The sequence below is a fragment of the Anolis carolinensis genome, unplaced genomic scaffold, assembly GCF_035594765.1.
Source record: "Anolis carolinensis isolate JA03-04 unplaced genomic scaffold, rAnoCar3.1.pri scaffold_13, whole genome shotgun sequence".
NCBI classification, from domain to species: domain Eukaryota; kingdom Metazoa; phylum Chordata; class Lepidosauria; order Squamata; family Dactyloidae; genus Anolis; species Anolis carolinensis.
In genome coordinates, this window is record NW_026943824.1 from 14,807,593 (window position 1) to 14,834,338 (window position 26,746).

General features: G+C 46.0%; 1 pseudogene; it reads right to left on the reverse strand.

Moving 5' to 3' along the window:
• Positions 1-11,119: 11,119 nt before the first annotated feature.
• LOC134294168 (cyclic AMP-responsive element-binding protein 5-like) lies at positions 11,120-12,176 on the reverse strand (annotated as a pseudogene).
• Positions 12,177-26,746: the final 14,570 nt, after the last annotated feature.

Genomic DNA, 26,746 nt, shown 5'->3' on the forward strand with positions numbered 1-26,746 from the left:
AAATGTAATGTACGTTTGTAGGACTGAGTAAACAACAAAACCACCGAACCGAATCACACCAAATTTGGCCACAAAAGACATAGTCATCCCATCTATGTCTTGCAAACAAAACAACCTAGAAAAATAAAGTCCAAATTTGTCAAGACCCAGGCTGCAGAGCACCAATAACCATGCGCAGAGACCAGAATCTATCTAATATCTTTATTAAGGAAATATATAAAGTCAATAAAAATAAGTGTAAAATATAGTTCAGAAGTAGACCTTTCAGGAAAGGTCAGACATAGTCCAGGGAAACAATGTCCAATATGAGATATTAAAGACCAAAGCTGTAATCCAATAACCGAAACACACACTTTGCCAAGCAAAGTGAGGGGAGATGACAAAGGTTCTTTAATCCATGGAACTTGATGCAAGGCTGGAGAAATAACTAGATTCTTGGCAAGCAAGGCTTGATTCAAGGTAACAAGAAGCGAGGAGCAAAAACAGGGTCCGTGGCGAAATCCGTGGCCAGGTCCGGGGAACAAGGCAGGGCTGGAACGCGAACGAGGTCCTGGAACTGGAGTAGCGTAGTCCACACACAATCTACTCCCGAAGCTGACGAATTGACTCCGCAAGGAATCCTTTGTGGCCAACATCTATATAGGATCTTGTTTTCCCGCCAAAGCACACTTTCTCTGGGGAACAAGAACCGAAACCTATACTGTCCAGATGCAGGACTCCTTAAACTTTCCCAAGGGAAACAGACTTAATCATCTAATTGTCTGGCAGCTATCCTGGCGCTTCGGCGAGTCGCCTCCCTAGCGTGTCTATCTTGATTATAATAAAGGCGGCGAGAAAATGGGGGAGATTTCGGCTCAAAGCTTGTTTGGCTGTCTTCTTGTGGGCAAACATCCTGCAGCTGCAAGGGCTCCAATTCTGGCAGAAACGGTGGGAAACCCAAATTTTCCTCTTCATCTGTCACAACAGTACTAGGAACGGGACTACATGGCCCATGAGACATCACAAAATTAGAGGACGAGGAAGAGCCGTTTTCAACCCTGGCTGCCGGTCAGAAGGGTAGGCCCTGCCCCCTTTAGGCCACAATGGCAACCTCCTCGGCCACAATGGCACTGGGGGACAGCAACACATGGTCGGGCACAGCTAGTAAGGTAAAGGTTTCCCCTGACGTTAAGTCCAGTTGTGTCTGACTCTGGGGGTTGGTGCTCATCTCCATTTCTAAGCCGAAGAGCCGGCGTTGTCTGTAGACACCTCCAAGGTCATGTGGCTGGCATGACTGCATGGAGCGCCGTTACCTTCCCGCTGGAGTGGTACCTATTGATCTACTCACATTTGCATGTTTTCGAACTGCTAGGTTGGCAGGAGCTGGAGCTAACAGTGGGTGCTCAAGCCGCTCCCAGGATTTGAACCTGGGACCTTTCGGTCTGCAAGTTCAGCAGCTCAGCGCTTTAACGCACTTCGCCACTGTGGCTCAACTCTGCCATCCTAGCAGTTCGAAAAGATGCCAATGTGAGTAGATCAATAGGTACCGCTCCGGCGGGAAGGTAACGGCGCTCCATGCAGTCATGCCAGTGGCCACATGACCTTGGAGGTGTCTACGGACAACGCCGGCTCTTCGGCTTAGAAACGGAGATGAGAGTTGGACACAATTAGACTTCATGTCAAGGGAAAACCTTTCCCTAAGGAAATGCCGGCGATTATTATTTTATAATATTTTATAATAATTATAATAAATGTCTTTGTATAAACAGCATTGAATGTTTGCCGCATAAGGATGTTCTGTGATCCACCCAAAATCCTAATAAATAAATTGATTGGTTGACAAGCTGGTTGATTGATCAATGGGTTGGTTCATTGGTTGACTGACAGTCTACTTCATTAATTGGTTGACAAGCTAGTTCATTGATTGATTGATTGACAGGCTGGCTGATTTGGTGGCCTTTCTCTCCCTGCTGCTTGCCCACCTGCCTCCGGCATGCCCTCTAGGCGCTGGTTGCCAACTTGGAGTCCTGCTTGCCCAGCACTTGGCCTGAGTCCTGCATCATTAGTTATGCCACACACTTGGCTGCCACTGCCTCTGCTAATGGCTGCCTGGAGGTCATTCAGTAATAAGGAGGGAGAAAAGGGTGATCGGTTTATTAAAAAAACCCAGCTAGGCAGTAATTTGCTGGCATTAATTCTATGCTCGCCGTGGGAACGTGAGGTGACTTGTGTTTGAGAGGGATACAGGGAGATCTGGGATTGTAATTTTGTCAATGCCTATTGTTTCCAAATGCCGGCTGAGATCTTTTGGCACGGCACCCAATGTGCCCATCACCACTGGGACCACCTGCACTGGTTTCTGTCAGAGTCTTTGAAGTTCAATCTTGAGGTCCTGATAGCGGCTGAGTTTTTCCTGTTGTTTTTCATCAATGCGACTGTCACCTGGGATGGCAACATCAATGATCCAAACCTTTTTCTTTTCCACAACTGTGATGTCTGGTGTGTTGTGTTCCAGAACTTTGTCAGTCTGGATTCAGAAGTCCCACAGTATCTTTGCATGTTCATTTTCCAAGACTTTTGCAGGTTTGTGATCCCACCAGTTCTTTGCTGCTGGGAGGTGGTACTTGAGGCATAAGTTCTAATGAATCATTTGGGCCACGTAGTTGTGCCTCTGCTTGTAGTCTGTCTGTGCGATTTTCTTACAGCAGCTGAGGATATGATCAATGGTTTCGTCGGTTTCCTTGCACAGTCTGCATTTTGGATCATCAGCTGATTTTTCGATCTCGGCCTGAATTGCCTTTGTTCTGATGTCTTGCTCCTGGGCTGCAAGGATCAGGCCTTCTGTCTCCTCCTTCAGGGTCCCATTCGTGAGCCAGAGCCAGGTCTTCTCTTTATCAGCTTTTCCTTCAATTTTGTCAAGGAATTTTCCATGCAATATTTCGTTGTGCCAGTTGTCAGCTCTAGTTTGTAGTGCGGTTTTCTTGTACTGGCTTTTTGTCTGCTGTGCTTTGAGGAGTTTCTGATTTTTGACTTCAATCAAAGCAGGTTCTTCACTTTGCTTTCCATATTCTGCCAGGGCATGTTCTTCTTCTTTGACTGCTTGTTTTACTTGTAAGAGTCCTCTGCCCCCTGATCTTCTAGGCAGATCCATGCAGTCATGACCTTGAAGGTGTCTATGGACAATGCCGGCTCTTTGGCTTAGAAATGGAGATGAGCACTAACCCCCTAGACTTAATGTCACGGAAAAACATTTATCTTTATGCTCTTCATCCATAGAGCACAAGGGATTCTCCAAGGGCTACTTCTGGACATTTTGCATCCCATTGCCTCTGGGACAATAGGTGACTATAGCAGGCTATTGGGATGAATGGTGTAGGCTTCCAAGGACTGTCAGAAAAGGCTAATGTGCACCTTCAATAGCCGTGGGACTCTACTTCTTATCGATTCCTAATAATGGAGGATGTGTCTCTGTGTGTATATATATATAAATGTGTGTGTGTCGCTCTAAGCAGCCTTTCTGCGGCGAAGCTAAATCCAGCCCAGCGCAGAGTGGATTTGCACTGCTTCCGGGGCCGGCCTCCCGGACTTATGCGGCTTTCTTAGCAGGCATTTCATCTATTAATGCTCCGCTCTTGGGCATCCTTTCCCTTTCTTTTTAAATTCAATCTGTACTGGATAAAGAGGCCTGGATCCTCTAGTTCTTGAAAGGAAGGGTTGTAAGAGGGCAAAGCTTTTCTTTGTCAGAGGCAACGAGCGGAGGTGACGCAACATGCCCAGTTATTAACCTGGCTGCCTATTTGAAGCTTCCGAACAGTCTTCAAAGTCAATCCCACGTAGAGCGCATTGTAGTAGTCTATCCTAGATGTAAGGAGAGCATGGACCACTGTGGCCACATCTGACTTCCCAAGATACGGGCGCAACTGGTGCTCATCCATTGGGATTTGCTCTGCTATAATGTTATGCTAAAAACGAAAGCTAAACTGCTCCAAATGGATTCGTTTGTCTCTGGTCAAACGGCTGGGCCTTTCCACACAGATTTATCATTTACATATATAACACCTTCTTCTATTTCTTGCTGTCACTCACCTTATTGGTACCCCATTTCCCTCCAAATCATCAAATCGTAGAGTTGGAAGGGACTCCCAGGAATCATTTAGTCCAACCTCCTTCTGTCATGAACGAGGACACAATCAAGGCGGACTGGGCTGTGAAGCAGCTGCAATAAATCAATACTGACCAAGAGGTCATGAGTTCGAAGCCAGCCCGGGTGGGAGTGAGCTCCTGACTATTAATAGTCTAGCTTGCTGTTAACCTATGCAGCCTGAAAGACAGTTGCATCTGTCAAGTAGGAAATTTAGGTACTGCTTTATGTGGGGAGGCTAATTTAACTAATTTACGACATCATAAAAATGCCAGCGAGCCCCCGGTGGCGCAGTGTGTAAAGCGCTGAGCTGCTGAACTTGCAGACTGAAAGGTCGCAGGTTCAAATCCGGGGAGCAGAGTGAGCACCCGCTGTTAGCCCCAGCTTCTGCCAACCTAGCAGTTTGAAAACATGCAAATGGGAGTAGATCAATAGGAAGGAAGGTAACGGCGTTTCATGCAGTCATGCCTATGGCCACATGACCTTGGAGGTGTCTACGGACAACGCCAGCTCTTCGGCTTAGAAATGGAGATGAGCACCAACCCCCAGAGTCGGACATGGATGGACTTAACATCAGGAGAAACCTTTACCTTTTTAAAAACTGCCAGAAGCGTGTGGAAAGGAATGAGGAAGTACTCCATCAAGGACTAGGTGTCACAAGTGGACGATGAAGCGGCAGCTTCCCCTGTGGCCGGAATTGAGCATCATCTCATGAAGCTGGAAGCTGGAAAACATTAAATTGCCTCTGTGTCTGTCTATATGTAGTAAAGGTAAAGGTTTTCCCCTGACGTTAAGTCTAATCATGACCGACTCTGGGGGTTGGTGCTCATCACCATTTCTAAGCCCAAGAGCCGGCGTTGTCCGTAGACACCTCCAAGGTCATGTGGCTGGCATGACTGCATGGAGCGCCGTTACCTTCCCGCCAGAGCAGTACCTATTGATCTACTCACACTCTGGGGGTTGGTGCTCATCTCCATGTCTAAGCTGAAGAGCCGGCGTTGTCCGTAGACACCTCCAAGGTCATGTGGCTGGCATGACTGCATGGAGAGCTGTTACCTTCCCGCCGGAGCAGTACCTATTGATCTACTCACACTCTGGGGGTTGGTGCTCATCTCCATGTCTAAGCCGAAGAGCCGGCATTGTCCGTAGACACCTCCAAGGTCATGTGGCTGGTATGACTGCATGGAGAGCTGTTACCTTCCCGCCGGAGCGGTACCTATTGATCTACTCACATTGGCATGCTTTCGAACTGCTAGGTTGGCAGGAGCTGGGGCTAACAGCGGGTGCTCATTCCGCTCCTGGGATTTGAACCTGGGACCTTTCGTTCTGCAAGTTCAGCAGCTCAGCGCTTTAACACACTGCGCCACCACTATAGTCTGTCTAATAGTGGCATTGAATGTTTGCCATGTACATGTGCATTGTAATCCGCCCTGAGTCCCCTTCGGGGTGAGAAAGAAGGGTGGAATATAAATACTGCAAATAAATAAATAAATAAAACCTTCTCAACAGATGGTCATCCAGCTTCAAAACCTCCAGTGAGGGAGACTCTGCCAAAATCTAGGATTCAAGGCAGCTTCCAACATTTAAAAAGTGTTAAGATCTTTGAAAAAGCATGCAAAGAGCCATGGTTAAACCGTGCTTAAGATCAAAACCCTTGGAACCAGATCTGTGCCCATTGGGGTCACCACGAATGAGAAAGGACCACGGCACGTTTTCATGCCTGTGAGTCACGAATCAGAGCACAGCCTTTGCTGGATGGATCCAAGGCTTCCCCGTGGAATCCGCTCCAAAGAGAGGGAATTTTTTTTGGGGGGGGTCTTCTAAATGGGCCTCACCCCCCTCTTCATTTCACTTTCAAAGAAGTGCAACTTCTGCATGTTTTACCTTCAAAGAACCCTATTAAAATATCATAAATAAAAGATGGCTCCTGACTTCTCTGCCCTTAAATGAACTGAGCTGTTTTCTCTCTCTCCTCCGCCTCCAAACATTCAGGCTTCCAGTGGGACCAGTTAAACACTCTCCATTTTGCCCAGTTTGGGTGCATCCAAATCCCAACAGACTGCAAGAAAAGGAAGACCTGAGATGCTGGAAAGGCAAGGAGATGCTGAGATGGAGGATTCTGGGAGTTGTAGTCCAGAAAAGTAACTTGTTTGGATGAAGGAGCCAAGAGTGACAAGCTTTGGGATTCAGGGTGCATTTAGTCAAATGTTCCACCTAAACCTTGCCAAAAATGAGGGATTTGTGCCTGTCTTTTCTCTGTGTTGCCTCCGGCTTTTTCTCCCATCCCTTCCAGCTCAGAACACATAAAAAAAGCCGAACCAAAAAGGTAAAAGAGATACAGACAAAAATAGATCAAAAACACGCACCGCTACAAACGGCTGCCATGTTAAAAAGCAATTAAACAAACTGTACCATCGCAATGTCGGTGACTTAAAGAAGTAATTGAAAAACACATTAAAAAAAGAGAGAGAGAGAGAGAAAGAGCGGCGCTAATCCGTACAGGGGAACGAAGCAAACTGCCTGCAAAAGGCAATAAAAACAATAAAGCCCCATCATCCCAATGAGGCCGAGGAGAAGGAGCAGAGGAAGCTAAGCAGTTGATGGAAACAGAGGATCCAAACTTGTTGTTGGTGGTTTATTTTGGAAAGAATATTGTTGGGATCATACATTCAAAGTCACTCCCAGGATACCAAGCTAAAGAGATATCAAACTGTATTAATTTTACAAGAGTCCTTTTTTGGGCACTAAATGGGCTGCAATGGAGTCCTTTTTGGGGGCACAGAATGGTCTACAATTGAGTCCTTTTTGGGTATGGAATGGGCCAAAATTGAGTCCTTTTTTGGGCACAGAATGGGCCACAGTGGATTTCTTTTTTGGGCACAGAATGGGCCATAATGTAGTCCTTTTTGGGGCACAGAATAGGCCACAATGGAATAACTTTTGGGGCACAAAATGGGTCACAATAGATTTCTTTTTTGGGCACTAAATGGGCCACGATGGATTTCTTTTTTGGGCACTAAAAGGGCCAAAATTGAGTCCTTTTTTGGGCACAGAATGGGCCACAGTGGAGCCTTTTTGGGCACAGAAAGAGCCACAATGGAGTCTTTTTTGGGGCATGGAATGGGCCACAACTGACTTCTTTTTGGGCACAGAATGGGCCACAATGAAGTCCTTTTTTGGGCACAAAATGGGTCACAATGGAGTCCTTTTTGGGCACAAAATGGGCCACAATGGAATCCTTTTTTGGGCACAAAATGGGCCACAATGGAGTCCTTTTTTGGGCACAAAATGGGCCACAATGGAATACTTTTTTGGGCACAAAATGGGCCACAATGGAGTCCTTTTTTGGCCCAGAATGGGCCACAATGGATTTGTTTTTTGGGCACATAATGGGTTACAATGGATTTCCTTTTTAGGCACAGAATGGGCCAAAATTGAGTCCTTTTTTGGGCACAGAATGGGCCACAATAGAGTCCTTTTTTGGGGCATGGAATGAGCTACAATGGATTTCTTTTTTGAGCACACAATGGATCAAAATGGAGTCCTTTTTTGGGCACTAAATGGGCCACAGTGGAGTCTTTTTTGGGCACAGAAAGAGCCACAATTGAATCCTTTTTTTGGGCACAGAAAAAGCCACAATGGAATCCTTTTTTTTGGGCACAGAAAGAGCCACAATGGAGTCCTTTTTTGGGCACAGAAAGGGCCACGATCTTCCCCTCTGGAGATATTTCAGCCTTTTCTGTAGCTTTCTTGAGGCCAAGAGGAGCAGAAGGGGCATAGTTTCAACATCCTTTCCTCCACCCAAAATAAAACACCTCATTTATAAATTAGACCCGAAAATCGAGCCAAACTGGCAGGGGCTCTTCAAAGCTCTCGCGCCGGTTATGAATTAAAGATCACGGAGCAGATCATTAGCTGCTTTCAGGTTTTTCTCTCTAACAAGGAATTGGGCATCAATTATTTTTAATGCCGGTGTTTCTTTTTTTAAAAAAGCTCTTCTCTGTTCTTGACGCCTCTCAAGGCCTTTGCCAAGGCAAGGAAGGAGGGCCAGGCAGCAACAATTTGGGGGTCTGTATCTCCCTTGGGGTCCAAGCCTGAACTCTAAAGGGGTTTTCCAAGGAGGGATGGGGTTCAGGACCTTGGAGAGGCCCCTTTAAACTTGACAGGTTGGCGTTTCAACTCTCCGAGGAAGAGACGGACATGGCACCAAAAAAGAATAATCCAATGGTCAATAGACAGCAAATCTTATGACTGGTGCCACAGTGTGTTAATGCGCTGAGCTGCTGAACTTGCGGACCAAAAGGTCCCAGGTTCAAATCCCGGGAGCGGAATAAGTGTCTGCTGTTAGCCCCAGCTTCTGCCAACCTAGCAGTTCGAAAACATGCAAATGTGAGTAGATCAATAGGTACCGCTCTGGCGGGAAGGTAACGGCGCTCCATGCAGTCATGCCAGCCACATGACCTTGGAGGTGTCTACGGACAACGCCGGCTCTTCAGCTTAGAAATGGAGATGAGCACCAACCCCCAGAGTCGGTCACGACTAGACTTAACGTCAGGGGAAAACCTTAACCTTTTTTACCTTATGACTGAAGGATATGGAGAAGATGGGTTTAAGATATATATATATATATATATCTTGGACATTTTGTAATGGTATCTGTTTTATATGAACTGTTGTTTTGTAGATTGTTTTATATGAATTGTTGTTTTTACATTGTTTTTAGGCATTGGATTTTTGCCTATTTACTGTAAGCCACTTTGAGTCTCCTCGGAGAGAAAGACGGGGAAAAAGTGATGCAAATAAATAAATAATAAATATATAAGGATATAAGGGATATTGGAAGATGGATATAGGAGTTGTTTTGAATATCTCCTGCCCCTATGATCCCATGGTCTCCAGATACACAGTCACCTCCTCGATCTCTAGTTGCTTCCAGACTTTGTCTTTCTTTCCCTTTGGATTTTAGTCTCCACATGCAGGGCCTTGCATGGCGCCCCTGTCTTGCCTTCTTTTTGGAGTTTTCTATGTTATTCCGCAATGGGATTTCCCACTTGCGTGTCTTGCGCAAAGGGCAGGAGCAAAAGGGGATGCTTTCGGTGCCGATGGTGCTAAAACGGAGAGCATTTCCAAGCACTCCCCCCCGGAAGCCATGGGATTTGATTTCGCCCAGCAAACACTGGATTTGTGTTAACTATTCATGGGCTGCCCCCGAAACCAGGCTTTCAGAGAAGCTTTCAATGGGAAGATAAAATCCTATTAAAAATGCATGCCTCCAAACAGTCCAGGAGTAAGAGAGACAACAGTGGGACCCACTCTCTCTGTGTTTGTGCCCAAGTCCCCTCTCCCCTTGCAAGGGATGAAAAGAGGCACATCAGGCCAAAGGGACGGCTGCAGCGGCTAATCCGAACAGGGCAATCCACCCACCCTGCGGTGCTGGCCTCTCTCTTTCGCTTCAGGACTTCCTGCCCTTCCATTGGCAAAGAAAAACCTTCTTTAAAACTCCACGATATTTTTGCAATTTTTCAAGGAAGGTCTCTGGATGCGGGATGTGCTGCTCAGTGCTCTCTCCCTTGCATTGCTTTTAAACTGTGTCCTATTGTTTTTAATGGTGCGGAAAGTTATTGACCGTTTCGTTTCATTTTAATGTCCCAACCATTTCGGCTGTAATGTTTAAGCGGCATCACTTTTGTTTTTAAATGGCAAAGTCCCAGTTTAGAAGAAAATGGGGGGGGGGGGGGGAGAGCGCAAGATCATCACCATCATCATCACCATCATCATGATGGTGATGATAGGATGATGGTGATGACAACAATGACTGTGATGATGGGGTGATGGTATGATGATGATGACTATGATGATGATGATGGTGCTGATGATGATTGTGACGATGATAATGACTGTGATGTTGATAGGATAATGATGACGACGACAACAATGACGATTATGATTGTGATGATGCTGATGGTGATGAAGATAATGGTGATGACAATGATTATGGTGATGAGGATTGTGATAATGATAATAACTGTGATGATGATGATGATGATAGGATGATGATGATGACGACAATTATGACTGTGATGATGGCTGTGATGCTGCTGCTGATGGTGATGAAATTATGGTGATGACAGTGATGACAATGTTGATGGTGATGAGGATGGTGCTGATGATGACTGTGACAATGATGACTGTGAAGATGATGATGATAGGATGATGATTATGACAACAACAACCATTGTGACTGTGATGATGACTGTGATGATGCTGATGGTGATGAAGATCATGGTGATGACAATGATGACAATGGTGATGACAATGAGGATGGTGATGAGGATGGTGCTGATGATAGTGATGATGATAACTGTGATGATGATGATGACGACAACAATAACGATTATGATTGTGATGTTGATAGTGATGAAGATTATGGTGATGACAATAATGACTATGGTGATGACAATGAGGATGGTGATGAGGATGGTGCTGATGATAGTGATGACGACGATAACGATGATGATGATGACAATGATGACAATAACAACGATTATGACTGTGATGATGATGGTGATGAAGATTATGGTGATGACAATGATGATGGTGATGAGGATTATGGTGATGACAATGATAATGGTGATGACGATGAGTGTAAGATGGTGACAGCGATGATGATGATGATTGTGATGATGACGATGACTGTGATGATGACTGTGATGATACTGATGGTGAAGATTATGGTGATGACAATGAGGATGGTGATGAGGATGGTGCTGATGATAGTGATGATGATAACTGTGATGATGATGATGATGATGACGACAATAACAACGATTATAACTGTGATGATGATGGTGATGAAGATTATGGTGATGACGATGACTATGGTGATGACAATGATGATGGTGATGACAATGATAATGGTGATGACGATGAGTGTAAGATGGTGACAGTGATGATGATGATAATGATGATAGTGATGATGATGATGTCTGTGATGATGATGGTGCTGATGATGACGATGACTGTGATGATGACTGTGATGATACTGATGGTGAAGATTATGGTGATGACAATGATGACAATGGTGATGACAGTGATGATGGTGATGAGGATGGTGCTGATGATAGTGATGATGATAACTGTGATGATGATGATGATGACGACAACAACGATTATGACAGTGATGATGATAGTGATGAAGATTATGGTGATGACAATGATGACTATGGTGATGACAATGACGATGGTGATGAGGATTATGGTGATGACAATGATAATGGTGATGACGATGAGTGTGAGATGGTGACAGCGATGATGTTGATAATGATGATTGTGATGATGATCATGTCTGTGATGATGATGATTGTGACGATGCCGATGACTGTGATGATGACTGTGATGATACTGATGGTGAAGATTATGGTGATGACAATGAGGATGGTGATGAGGATGGTGCTGATGATAGTGATGATGATAACTGTGGTGATGATGATGATGATGATGATGACGACAATAACAATGATTATGACTGTGATGATGATAGTGATGAAGATTATGGTGATGACAATGATAATGGTGATGACAATGAGTGTGAGATGGTGACAGCGATGATGATGATGATAATGATGATAGTGATGATGATGATGTCTGTGATGATGATGATGGTGCTAATGATGATTGTGACGATGAAGATGACTGTGATGATGACTGTGATGATGCTGATAGTGAAGATTATAGTGATGACAATGATGACAATAAGGATGGTGATGAGGATGGTGCTGCTGATGATTGTGATGATGGTGATGACAACAATGACGATTATGATGTGATGATGATGATGAAGATGATGGTGATGACAATGACGATGTGACGGGGATGGTGATGGCAATGAGGGTGATAATGGTGACAGTGATGCTGATTCTGATAATGATGATAGTGATGATGATGATGTCAATTATGATGGTGATGACGATAATGATTATGGTGGTGATAGTGATGATGATGATGCACCATCTTCATCACTCCGCAGTCTTTTCAGGTTTGCAGCTGATGGCAGCATGAATCCGGAGTTTTCCGCATCTTGGCAGCAGGAGGGAGGGAGGGGGGGAGGGAGGAGGCCCTAATTGGATCCGTTTGCTAATTAACTGTCAGGCAGGAAGGGTGCGAGATGCTCACATCAAGTTTACGGCAGGGCTGTTTATCTGTGTTGCTATTTTTCTATCCGTGGAAGGCTTCAAGATTTGCAATCTCACCTTTGGGGCCACAGTTTGAAACTGAAGCCTTGGTTGCCCAATGGGGGGGGGGGGGGAAACACTCTGCTCATGCTCAGGAACCTTGGTCCTGAGTCTCGCATGCACTGAGGCCCTGATCCTTTAACTCTGCAAAGGATCTTAATGCTTTTGGGAAGGATCACTCCCTTCTCATGCCTTCCCGTAGCATCAAATTCCGGCAGTTTTACTATTTTTTAATTGTTTTGGCTTATGCTGCTAATTGATGCTTTCGGACAGGAGGAGATGGCTGTCACTTAAGGATGTGTTTTGCTTCTGATGCAAAACAATTATCCTCGGGGCGGTTGCTTCCCTCCTCTTCGCTTCGGCATAATTGACTGCAAGGGAAAAGGGACCCGGCAAGGGAGGCAGGAGTGGCTCGCCGTTTATGCTTGCGCCTAGTTAACAAGGGCTTAAGGAGGGATAATGCCACCCACTTTGCACTGGAGCTGCATCCAATATGATTAACTGTATAAGTGTTTCCCTTTACTTAACAATAGAGGAGGAGGAGGATCACATGGCCCCGTGCCGGCGCATGGCGCCTCATGCCTTTCTCTTGCAGCTATGGAATATCTTTGGCTGCATGTACAGTGTAGAATTAATGCACTTGAACTATCCTGTCTCAATGCTAATGTAGTACCAGGAACCATAGGTAAAAGTTTCATTATATTAAGTCCAGTAGTGTCCGACTCTGGGGGTTGGTGCTCATCTCCATTTCTAAGCCAAAGAGCCGGTGTTGTCTGTAGACACCTCCAAAGTCTTGTGGTTGGCATGACTGCATGGAGCGCCGTTACCTTCCCGCCGGAGCAGTACCTGTTGATCTACTCACACTTGAATGTCCGTAGACACCTCCAAGGTCATGTGGCCAGCATGGAGCGCCGTTACCTTCCCGCCGGAGCAGTACCTATTTATCTACTCACATTTGAATGTCCTTAGACACCTCCAAGGTCATGTGGCCAGCATGGAGCATCGCTACCTTCCCGCCGGAGCAGTACCTATTGATCTACCCACATTTGAATGTCCGTAGACACCTCCAAGATTATGTGGCCAGCATAGAGCACTGTTACCTTCCTGCCAGAGCAGTACCTATTGATCTACTCACATTTGAATGTCCGTAGACATCTCCAAGGTCATGTGGCCAGCATGGAGCATCGTTACCTTCCCGCCGGAGCAGTACCTATTGATCTACTCACATTTGAATGTCCGTAGACACCTCCAAGGTCATGTGGCCAGCATGACCGCATGAAGCACCGTTACCTTCCCGCCGGAGCAGTACCTATTTATCTACTCACATTTGAATGTCCGTAGACACCTCCAAGGTCATGTGGCCAGCATGTAGCATCGTTACCTTCCCGCCGGAGCAGTACCTATCGATCTACTCACATTTGCATGTTTTCGAACTGCTAGGTTGGCAGAAGCTGGGGCTAACAGCGGGTGCTCACTTTGCTCCCCGGATTCAAACCTTTCGGTCTGCAAGTTCAGCGGCTCAGCGTTTTAATATGCTGCGCCACCGGGGGCTCCCGAACCATAGAGCTTGTAAAACTACAACTTCCAGGAGTCTATAGAAGGAGTCTATTTCAGGAGTCCCCGAATCCCCTTGGGGAGATGGTGACGGGGTATAAATAAAGTATTATTATTATTATTATTATTATTATTATTGTATGACACAGCAAACAAGATAGATATGCTGGATTTCGTTTCACAAAATCACAAGTCGAACACTTCCCAAGTGTCTAGGGCTGTGTGATGTATATTATTATTATTATTATTATTATTATTATTATTGTATGACACAGCAAACAAGATAGATATGCTGGATTTCGTTTCACAAAATCACAAGTCAAACACTTCCCAAGTGTCTAGGACTGTGTGATGTATTATTGTTATTATTATTATTATTATTATTATTATTATTATTATTATTATTATTTATTGTATAACACAGCAAACAAGATAGATATGCTGGATTTCGTGTCACAAAATCACAAGTCAAACACTTCCCAAGTTTCTAGGACTGTGTTGTTGTTGTTGTTGTTGTTGTTGTTGTTATTTGAATCACAGCAGTCCACAGCAGACACCTTGGGGGCTGTTGAATTGGATCACACACTGTTGTTATTATTATTATTATTATTATTATTATTATTATTATTATTATTATTATTATTACATTAAGCCAAGTGGTGTCAAACTACATTAATTCTACAGCGATACAACACTTTTTAAAGTTCATGTATATCCCATGTCACCCCCCCCAAAAAAAACAATCTATATATATAAAAGAGTGATGGCATCACGGCAGCGGACAAAACAACAAAAGTAAACACCCCACAACCTCGAAAATTGACAGCACAACCCCTCATCCATGCCTCTAGGTTGATACAACAAAAAGAAAAGAAAAATAAAGTCCTAATTAGAGGGAGAGGAATAATTGTTTTTATCCAATAGCTGCCAGTTAAAAGGCTAAGCTCTGCCCACTTGGTCTCCTAGCAACCCACTCAGCCCAGGGGACCCTTTCCCTTAACTACCACCAATTCCTCAATACTTTATTTCCCATACCACCATACTTCGCCACAGCAACGCGTGGCCGGGCACAGCTAGTTTATTTATAAAAGAAAATGAATTATAATTCAAACTACCTAAAACAAAGGCCTTATGATCCCCAGAAAACGATTCTGGGAGCTGTCATCCCCCCAAAAAGGGGAACTTCTCGGCTCCGGTCAATGCTCGAGCCCCGTTTTGCTAATGGCTTGTCAGTCCCAATCCCCTTGATTAATTTACAGGAGGAAAATGAAATGAGATGTTCCCCAGATGAATGGCCGCCGAGTGCCTCGGAGAGTAATGAAGGCCCCGCGTATAAATCAATAGCTAATCTGGGAGGAGAAATATGGGGAAAGCCAAGCGGCACCAACAGGACAATTTAATGCTTCGGCAGAACCCGACCAAAGAGGCCTTGACAGCCTCGTGAAACCAAGCTTTGTGAGTCTCTCCTGCTTTCGTTCTTATTCTCGTCTCCATCTACATTGCAGGATGCATGCCGTTCGAGGCCACTTGGTCAGAGAAGTCAGAAAACTACAACTCCCAGGATTTCACATCACTGGAATGCAATATATTGCCTCGGAGTCTAGTGGAGCTTTAATCTCTGGATGTTTTTCAGCATAGTCTGTTAGGAAGGTTTGAATTGTGTGTTCTTATATGGCAGAAGGTGCGTGTTAAAACACTGAGCTGCTGACTTGCGCCGGTTTGAATCGGGGGGAGTGGAGTGAGCACCTGCTGTTAGCTCCAGCTTCTGCCAACCTAGCAGTTCGAAAACATGCAAATATGAGTATATCAATAGGTACTGCTCCGGCAGGAAGGTAATGTCACTCCATGCAGTCATGCTGGCCACATGACCTTGGAGGTGTCTATGGATAACACCAGCTCTTCGGCTTAGAAATGGAGATGGGCACCAACCCCCAGAGTCGACACCAATGGACCTGAATGTCAGGGGAAAACATTATTATTATTATTACTGTATTTACTCGAGTACAAGCCCAGTTTTTCAGCCCTTTTTTAGGGCTAAAAAATCTCCCCTCGGCTTATACTCGAGTGAGGGTCCTGGCCGGCATATATTCAGGTCAGCTTATACTTGAGTATATAGGTATTCAGAGTTGGACAGTCTTATCTTATTAAAGTCTTATTGTTATCTTAAATTACAGTGTTATATATATAAAAAAAACATTTAACCTACTGATGCCTCAAATAATGCAATTTTATTACTATCTTTTTTTTTTGAAATTGACTTGTAGCTGCTGCATTTCCCACCCTCGTCTTATACTCGAGTCAATAAGTTTTCCCAGTTTTTCTGGTAAAATTAGTTGCCTTGGCTTATATTCGGGTCGGCTTATACTTGAGTATATATGGTATTATTATTATTGACACAACAACATTGTATGACCCAGCAAACAAGACAGATATGCTGGATTTCGTATCACAAAATCACAAGTTGAACACTTCCCATTTGTGATTTTGTGATACGAAATCCTGCATATCTGTCTTGTTTGCTGTGTCATACAATGTTGTTGTGTTAATAATAATAATAATAATAATAATAATAATAATAATAATAATAATAATGTTTTCCCCTGACATTCAAGTCCATTCATGTCCGACTCTGGGGGTTGGTGCTCATCTCCATTTCTAAGCCTAAGAGCTGTTGTTGCTGTTGTTATTATTATTATTTTATTATGACACAGCAAACAAGATAGATATGCTGGATTTCGTATCACAAAATCACAAGTCGAACACTCCCCAAGTGTCTAGGACTGTGTGATGTATTTTCGGATGATGCGTGCAGATCCCAGTAAGGTGGCCTTTTGCAGTTGGCAGATCGTGATTTTGTTTTTTGGCACGGCACCCAATGTGCCGATCACCACCGGGACCACCTGCACTGGTTTCTGCCAGAGTCTTTGAAGTTCAATCTTGAGGTCCTGAGAGCGGCTGAGTTTTTCCTGTTGTTTTTCGTCAATGCGACTGTTACCTGGGATGGCGACATCAATGATCCAAACCTTTTTCTTTTCCACAACTGTGATGTCTGGTGTGTTGTGCTCCAGAACTTTGTCAGTCTGGATTCGGAAGTCCCACAGTATCTTTGCGTGTTCATTTTCCAATACTTTTGCAGGTTTGTGATCCCACCAGTTCTTTGCTGCCGGGAGGTGGTACTTGAGGCATAAGTTCCAATGGATCATTTGGGCCACATAGTTGTGCCTCTGTTTGTAGTCTGTCTGTGCAATTTTCTTACAGCAGCTGAGGATATGATCCATGGTTTCATCGGTTTCCTTGCAGAGTCTGCATTTTGGGTCATCAGCTGATTTTTCGATCTTGGCCTGAATTGCCTTTGTCCTGATGTCTTGCTCCTGGGCTGCAAGGATCAGGCCTTCTGTCTCCTTCCTTCTTCAGGGTCCCATTTGTGAGCCAGAGCCAGGCCTTCTCCTTATCAGCTTTTCCTTCAATTTTGTCAAGGAACTTTCCATGCAATGTTTTGTTGTGCCAGCTGCCAGCTTGTCACGACCCAGGCGGCAGTGGCACCAATAACCATACACAGAGGCCAGAATCTAACTAATATCTTTATTGAAGGAATATATAAAGTTAATAAAAACAAGTATAGAAAATAGTCCAGAATTAGACCCTTCAGGAAAGGTCAGAAATAGTCCAAAAAAGCAATGTCCAATAAGAAATATTAAGGTCCAAAGTTGTAATCCAATAACCGAAACACTCACTTTGCCAAGCAAAGTGAGGGGAGATGACAAGGTCCTTAGTCCATAAAACTTGAGCGTGGCTAGGAAATAACTTGATACTTGAAACAAGGCTTGAACGTGGAACAAGGTAACTAAGAACAAGAACAAGGTCCGTGGAATAACTTGGTAAAATCCGTGAAACAAGGCAAGGATTAGTCCTGGGAAACAAGGCAAAGTACGTAGGTAAACAAAGGCTGGGAAGCAAGGCGAAGGCTGGGTAGCAAGGCAAGGCTTGAGCTGAAGCGAGGCTTGAATCGGAGCGCGCTGTCCAGACACAACTCGCTCCGTAGGCTGACGAATTGACTCCGCGAAGTTGCTACGCGGGCAAAACACCTATATAGAGTCCAACTTTCTCACCAAAGCGGTTCTCTGGGAATCAGAAACGAAAGCTAAACTCTGAGACCAGATGTTAAACTCCTTAAAGATTCTCACGAGAACCAATGTTAATTGGCAACATTCTTAGCTGCTATCCTCGCACTCCTGCGCGAAGCTGAATCCAAACTTCTCTGTTGTTTACAAAACTCCCGGCGCAAGAACACGGGAGAAGTAGGCTCTGGGGTTGTTTGACATACTTCTGGGGCACAACTTTCTTGCAGGTGCAAGGTTTCCAGATCTGCCTGGGAAGGATCTGGCTGAGAGGAATCCAGTTCAGACTGGGAAGGTAAAAAACCCAAGTTTTCATCTTCATCAGGGATTACAATGTCCTGAGCAGGACTACAAGGCCCATGGTTCATCACACTATCCCCCTCCTCAGGGCCCCTCCCAAACTGGGGTCCTCTCCCCGAGGCGCGAGGTCGCGGTTTGGTGGGATAGGTCAGATGGAAGCGACGGGTTAGATCAGGAGCATGGACTGTGGAGGCGTCTTCCCAAGAGCGTTCCTCAGGCCCAAAACCCACCCAGTCAATGAGATATTGTAGGCGGCGGCGATGAAAGCGAGAATCCAAAATGTCCTCAACCTCGAACTCCTCCTCCCCATTCATCAAAACAGGAGGGGGGGCCGGTTGGTCTGTATCAGGACGCACACCATCCGCCGGAAGGAGCAGGGAACGGTGAAACACTGGGTGAATGCGCATTGAACGCGGAAGTTGGAGTTTGAAAGTCACGGGGTTTAATTGCGCCACCACTGGATAGGGGCCAATGAAGCGGGCATCTAACTTCCGGCATGGGCGGTGGGAGGGCAGAAAGCGAGTGGACAGGAAAACCCGATCTCCTACCTTGATTTCGGGGCCCGGCTGGCGGTGTTTGTCAGCGTGGCGTTTATAGTCCTCCTTGGCTTGGTCCAGTTGCTGGAGCAAAAGTTGTTGCACCGCTGTGAGTTCCTGCAGCCAATCCTCTGCTGCGGGAACTTCTGAAGTTTCAATGACAGGGGGAAAGAAACGTGGATGGAAACCGTAGTTTGCAAAGAACGGCGTTTCTTTTGTAGAAGCTTGAACTCCATTATTGTAGGCAAACTCAGACAGTGGTAACAGAGAAGCCCAATTGTCCTGTTGGTAGTTTACATAACAGCGAAGATACTGCTCCAAAGTGGCATTGGTGCGCTCCGTTTGCCCATCTGTTTGGGGATGATGAGCTGAAGATAAGCGAGAGTCTATGCCCAGTAGTTTTTGTAGTGCCTCCCAAAAACGAGAGGTGAATTGAGATCCACGGTCTGTGACTAAACTCTTGGGCAATCCATGTAGTCTGAAAACATGCTGAAGAAATAGATCCGCAGTTTCTTTGGCCGTGGGGAGGCCTTCGCAGGGAATGAAATGGGCTAACTTGGTGAATAGGTCCACCACCACTAAGATCGTGGTGAATCCACAGGAAGGTGGTAGGTCAGTGATGAAATCCGCGGAAATTATTTCCCATGGGCGAGATGGGGTAGGAAGGGGGTGCAAAAGCCCTGAGGGCTTCTCCCTTCGTATCTTGGAGCGCTGGCATACTGGGCAGGTGTTGACATATTTTTCCACATCCTTGCGGATCTTGGGCCACCAAAAATCTCTTAGGATCAAATGCATGGTTTTAAATAGTCCGAAGTGTCCTGCTGGTTTGCAGTCATGACACAGACGAAGCGCTTTTTCCCTGCCCGGTCCGGGTGGGATATAAACATGATTTCTATAGCAGAGCAGCCCATCTTTAAGCGAAAAGGGAAAATGCAGACCTTGGCGAAGTTGGTCCTGCGCCCAGGCATCTGCTTGCTGACTAGCCCTGATTTCTTGAGCACAGATGGGTCCTGGAGTAGGGGAAGTTGAACCAATGGGACTGGATTTGGTGTTCCCCACTGTGAGCGTGGCAAAGTTCTCAGGTTGTAGCAGTTGGGATTCAAAGGTCTCCTTGCGTCCTGCAGCGTATTCCGGTTTACGTGACAGGGCGTCTGCTTGCTTGGTTTGAGCTGGGGTCACATAATGGATCTGGAAGTTGAAACGTTCAAAGAATAAAGCCCAACGTTGCTGCCTCTGATTTAGTTTGCGGGCAGTTCTTAGATGTTCTAGATTACGATGATCAGTGTGGACTTCAATGGGGAATTTGGCCCCTTCTAGCCAATGTCTCCAAGTTTCAAAGGCTGCCTTTATGGCCAGTAGTTCTTTTTCCCAAATGGTGTAATTCCTCTCTGGTGTGGTTAGTTGACGAGAATAAAAGGCACAGGGGTGGAGGTGATCTCCCACCGGTTGTAAGAGTACAGCCCCAATTGCCACATCAGAGGCGTCCGCTTGCACCACAAAAGGGGTTCCAGGATTTGGGTGCTGTAGAATTGGCTGGGAGGTGAATAGTTTCTTCAGTTGCTGGAACCCTTTCTCTGCTTGATCAGTCCAGCGGAAAGGCTGCTTTCCACGGATGCAGCTAGTGATGGGGTCGGACCAGCGGGCAAAATCTGGAATGAACTTGCGGTAGTAGTTCGCGAACCCCAAGAAACGCTGCACCTCTTTCTTGTTAGTTGGCGCCCGCCATTCCAATACTGCTGAAACTTTGGCTGGATCCATGGAAAGCCCTAGAGGCGAGATGCGGTAGCCAAGGAAATCTACCTCTTGTAGATCAAAAGCGCATTTTTCTAGCTTGGCATAAAGTCCATGATCCCGCAGTCGTTGCAACACCATTTTGACGTGGTTCTCATGTTCTGATTGTGATCTGGAAAACACCAAAAAATCGTCCAGGTAGATTATCAAGAATCTGTCTAGATAGTCCTGAAAAATATCGTTGACAAAATGCTGGAACGTTGCGGGAGCTCCGCATAAACCGAAATTCATAACTCGGGACTCGAATAATCCGAATTTAGTCTGGAAGGCGGTCTTCCACTCGTCCCCTTCTCTGATGCGAACTAGATTATAAGCCCCCCGAAGATCCAGCTTGGTGTAGACCTTGGCTCCTCGAAGTCGGTCCAGTAGATCCGAGATTAAGGGCAGGGGATAGCTGTTCCGCTTGGTGATATTGTTCAATGCTCTGTAGTCCACCACCAAGCGTAATTCCCCTGACTTCTTCTTCACAAACATCACTGGGGAGGCGGCTGGGGATTGAGAGGGTCTGATGAACCCCTTGCGAAGGTTTGTCTCTAAGAATTCCCTGAGAGCTTCTTGCTCTGGTTCAGTCAGGGAGTAGAGATGCCCTCGCGGGATCGGGGCCCCCTCCACCAAGTCAATGGCACAGTCATAAGGTCTATGTGGGGGTAATTTTTCGGCTTCTTTCTCATTGAATACATCCCAATACTCGGAGTACTTCTTTGGCAAGGTGATGATGGGCTCGGAGTCTGTGGCATGGCATACCTTGGCTACGAGGCAATGGTTTTGGCAGTACGGTGAAGCAAACTGCAGTTCTCTGTTGGACCAGGAGATGTTAGGGTCGTGGAGTGTCAGCCATGGAATTCCCAAAATCACAGGGAAATGGGGAACCTCGGTAACAAAGAAGGAAATCTCTTCCATATGTTCCCTTATCCACATCCTGGTGGGTTCCGACCACTGGCTTACGGGGCCCGTCTTGAGGGGACGGCCGTCTATGGCTTGCACCACACGGGCATTCTTGAAATCATGATATTGTAATCCCAGAGAGTCGGCATACTCTCTATCGATGAAATTGTTGGTAGCTCCAGAGTCTATCATGGCGTGGATCATGACGGGTCCCCTTTTTGCTGACCATAATGTGACCACGAGAAGGAACAGGACCCCGGTTGGCGGCTCTTGGATGGATTTTTTGACCGGGTTGGCGAGCCTCTCTACACCCGGTCGTTGGCTTCCCCCGCCGGCTGTGTGCCAGTCGGCTCAGACGCCTTCGACTCCGTGGAGGACGCCGCCGCAAGACGGGCGGCAGGCTTCCCTTTGGCTGGGCACTCTCTGGCGAAGTGGCCCCCGTTCCCGCAGTACCAGCAGAGGTTCAAGCGTTGACGACGGGCCTTCTCGGCGGCATCTAGTCTGGGACGCACATTGCCCAACTGCATCGGCACCTCCTCGCCTCCTCTGGGGTATGGGGTTGGCGGCGGGGGTCTCCACACCGGACGTGGCTGAACACTGGCGGGAGCGGGGGGTTTTGCCCCGGCTCTAACGCCCTGGCCTCGAACCCATTGTTTCCTGTTGGCAATCATGACTTCAGCCCGTAAACATTGATCAATGAGTGCCTCGAGGGAATGGGGAGGATCCACCTTGGAGATTTCTTCCAGCATTTCAATGTTGAGACCCTCCCGAAATTGTCCTCTGAGGGCTACATCGTTCCAGCCGGTGTTGTGGGCCAGCACGCGGAACTCGGCTATGTACTGAGACATGGGTCTGTCTCCTTGAAGGAGGCGCCGGAGTTTGTGACCGGCTGCCTCCAAATTGTCCTCGATTCCCCAGGTCTCCTTAAGGTGATCCAAGAAGCGTTGTGCTGAACTTAGGTGGGGGGAGGCTTGATCAAACAGGGCCGTCGCCCAGCTAGCCGCTGGTCCGTCTAGAAGACTGTAGACCCACGCCACCTTGATGTCTTCTTGGGGAAACTCGGCATCACGGGCCTCTAGATAAGCTTGACATTGGCGGCGGAAAACATGAACCTTAGCAGCTTCTCCAGAAAACTTGGTAGGCAACGCCATGGCCGGGAGGCGAACTCCGCGCTCCCTCAACCCTTTTATTTCTCCATCCTGCGCGTTGAGTCTGTCACGGATGCGGTCCACTTCGTCCTTGCTGATGGTGTAGCTGAGCGGCTGTCCAGCCGGCGCGGCTCCGGTAGACATCCTGGCCTCGGTTAGTTGGTGCTTATGGGTGGCGGAGTCAAACTGTCACGACCCAGGCGGCAGTGGCACCAATAACCATACACAGAGGCCAGAATCTAACTAATATCTTTATTGAAGGAATATATAAAGTTAATAAAAACAAGTATAGAAAATAGTCCAGAATTAGACCCTTCAGGAAAGGTCAGAAATAGTCCAAAAAAGCAATGTCCAATAAGAAATATTAAGGTCCAAAGTTGTAATCCAATAACCGAAACACTCACTTTGCCAAGCAAAGTGAGGGGAGATGACAAGGTCCTTAGTCCATAAAACTTGAGCGTGGCTAGGAAATAACTCGATACTTGAAACAAGGCTTGAACGTGGAACAAGGTAACTAAGAACAAGAACAAGGTCCGTGGAATAACTTGGTAAAATCCGTGAAACAAGGCAAGGATTAGTCCTGGGAAACAAGGCAAAGTACGTAGGTAAACAAAGGCTGGGAAGCAAGGCGAAGGCTGGGTAGCAAGGCAAGGCTTGAGCTGAAGCGAGGCTTGAATCGGAGCGCGCTGTCCAGACACAACTCGCTCCGTAGGCTGACGAATTGACTCCGCGAAGTTGCTACGCGGGCAAAACACCTATATAGAGTCCAACTTTCTCACCAAAGCGGTTCTCTGGGAATCAGAAACGAAAGCTAAACTCTGAGACCAGATGTTAAACTCCTTAAAGATTCTCACGAGAACCAATGTTAATTGGCAACATTCTTAGCTGCTATCCTCGCACTCCTGCGCGAAGCTGAATCCAAACTTCTCTGTTGTTTACAAAACTCCCGGCGCAAGAACACGGGAGAAGTAGGCTCTGGGGTTGTTTGACATACTTCTGGGGCACAACTTTCTTGCAGGTGCAAGGTTTCCAGATCTGCCTGGGAAGGATCTGGCTGAGAGGAATCCAGTTCAGACTGGGAAGGTAAAAAACCCAAGTTTTCATCTTCATCAGGGATTACAATGTCCTGAGCAGGACTACAAGGCCCATGGTTCATCACACAGCTCTAGTTTGTAGTGCGGTTTTCTTATACTGATTCTTTGTCTGCTGTGTTTTGTGGAGTTTCTGATTTTTGACTTCAATCAAAGCAGGTTCTTCCCTTTGCTTTACATATTCTGCCAGGGCATGTTCTTCTTCTTTGACTGCTTGTTTGACTTGTAAGAGTCCTCTGCCCCCTGATCTTCTAGGCAGATATAGCCGGTCAACATCACTGCGAGGGTGCAGTGAATGATGAATGGTCATGAGTTTTCTTGTTTTTCTGTCCAAATTGTCCAGTTCCATCTGTGTCCAGTTTATGATGCCAGCAGTATATCTTATGACAGGTATGGCCCAGGTGTTTATGGCCGTGATGCTGTTGCCTCCATTGAGCTTGCTTTTGAGAATTTTTCTGACCCTTTCTGTGTATTCTTTGCTGACCACAGTCTTCACATGTTCATGCTTGATGTTGTCCAGCTGTAATATGCCCAGATATTTATAGGCCTCTGGCTGATGACACTTTATTGTTTGGCCATTGGGCATATTTATGCCCTCACTTTCAATGATTTTTCCCTTCTTCAATGCCACTGTCGAACATTTGTCCAAACCAAACTCCATGCTGATATCAGTGCTAAAAATTCGGACAGTGTTGGTCAGAGACTGGATTTCAGTTTCCGTTTTCCCATACAGCATCATCATCATCATCATCATCATCATCATCATCATCATCATCATCATTATTATTATTTGATACACAACAAGATGAGTACACAGCAAACAAGAACACTATGTCGGCTGTTGTATTGAATCACACACCAGACACTTTCCAAGTGTCTAGGGCAGGGGTCCCCAAACTAAGGCCCGGGGGCCCGATGCGGCCCTCCAAGGTCATTTACCTGGCCCCCACCCTCAGTTTTATAATATAATATTTTTGTATTAGTTTTAATAATATAATATATTGTATATACATATAATATTGATAATAATATTATGTTATACAATATAATACTAATAATAATACCATATAATAATATTAATTATATGTTATATGTTACATAACATATAATAGTATAGTGGTATAGTTCACTATAGTAATATATAATGCTAATATTGTGCTATGCTAATAATATAATATATTGTATGTACCTGCTCTGAGTCCCCTTCGGGGTGAGAAGGGTGGGATATAAATGTAGTAAATAAATGCAGTAAATAATTAATTAATTTTAGACTTAGGCTTGGTCTGAAATGACTTGAAGTCACACAACAACAACAATCCTAATTAACTTGACTATTTCATTGACCAGAAGCAGACCTACACTTTCCATTGAAATCCTGATAGGTTTATGTTGGTTAAAATTGTTTTCATTTTTAAATATTGTATTGTTATTTCTTTGTTGTTGTTGTTGTTGTTTCACTACAAATAAGACATGTGCAGTATGCATAGGAATTTGTATTTTTTTTTTCAAATGATAATTCGGCCCCTCAACATTCTGAAGGATTGTGGACTGGCCCTCTGCTTTAAAAGTTTGAGGACCCCTGGTCTAGGGCTTCAAATGCCCCATTCATTGCCTTATGCAACTCTTGCCCAAATGTGCACAGACTCCTAAATGCAGTTTCCGTGCCCCGTGCCCATCCACATGCGTGTATGCTAGGGCCAGGCGTGCTGCTGCTTTGATCCGAGCGTGGGCCTTCTTCTGATGCTTGCTTGCTTTGAGGCTCGGCGGTTCTGGCCTAGATCTGCCAGCCGGGATTTGTGCTCCTTTAAAGCCCTGTCAAAAGGAGGCGTGTGCAGATGGAGCTGCCCCGTCATCCTGGCCCAATATTCCTCCTTCAAATCCCTTGCTTTTGGACCCAAAAGCATCCTCTTTCAAGAGCAAAGGAGCAGCAGTCACTGGGAGAATGCAGTGGCAGCACTGGTTTTCTTTGGAGCACTTACTCAAGCATTCAGTTAAGTCTCCCAGTGGGTCACAGTTGGCATGGCCCACCTTCTGCTTTGCTGAGGTTGCCCAGTCCAACCCTCTTCTGCCGGGCAGGAAGACACCATCCAAACCCTCCCGACAGATGGCCATCTAGTTAAAAAAACCACCAAAGGAAGAGGTTCTACCATATTCCAAATCCTAGAGTTGGAAAGGGATCACTCCTTCATGCTAGGGTTGGAAGGGTCCACCCCAAGGGCCACCCAGTCTAACCTCCTTCATCCAAGCAGGAAGGCACCATGCAAGCCCTCCCAACAGATGGCCATCCAATGAAGAATCAGGGCTGAAGAATGCTAGGGTTGGAACGAACCACCCCAAGGGCCATCCTGCCCAACCCTATTCTGCCAGGCAGGAAGGCACCATGCAAGCCCTCCCAACAGATGGCCATCCAATGAATCAAAGCTGAAGAATGTTAGAGTTGGAAGGAACCACCCCAAGGGCCACCCAGTTCAACCTCTTTCCTCCAAGCAGGAAGGCACCATGAAAACTCTCCCAACAGATGGCCATCTAATGAAGAATCAGGACTGTAGAATGCTTGAGTTGGAAGGAACCACCCCAAGGGCCACCCAGTCCAACCTCCTTCATCCGAGCAGGAAGGCACCATGCAAGCCCTCCCAACAGATGGCCATCCAATGAATCAAAGCTGAAGAATGTTAGAGTTGGAAGGAACCACCCCAAGGGCCACCCAGTTCAACCTCTTTCCTCCAAGCAGGAAGGCACCATGAAAACTCTCCCAACAGATGGCCATCTAATGAAGAATCAGGACTGTAGAATGCTTGAGTTGGAAGGAACCACCCCAAGGGCCACCCAGTCCAACCTCCTTCATCCGAGCAGGAAGGCACCATGCAAGCCCTCCCAACAGATGGCCATCCAATGAATCAAAGCTGAAGAATGTTAGAGTTGGAAGGAACCACCCCAAGGGCCACCCAGTTCAACCTCTTTCCTCCAAGCAG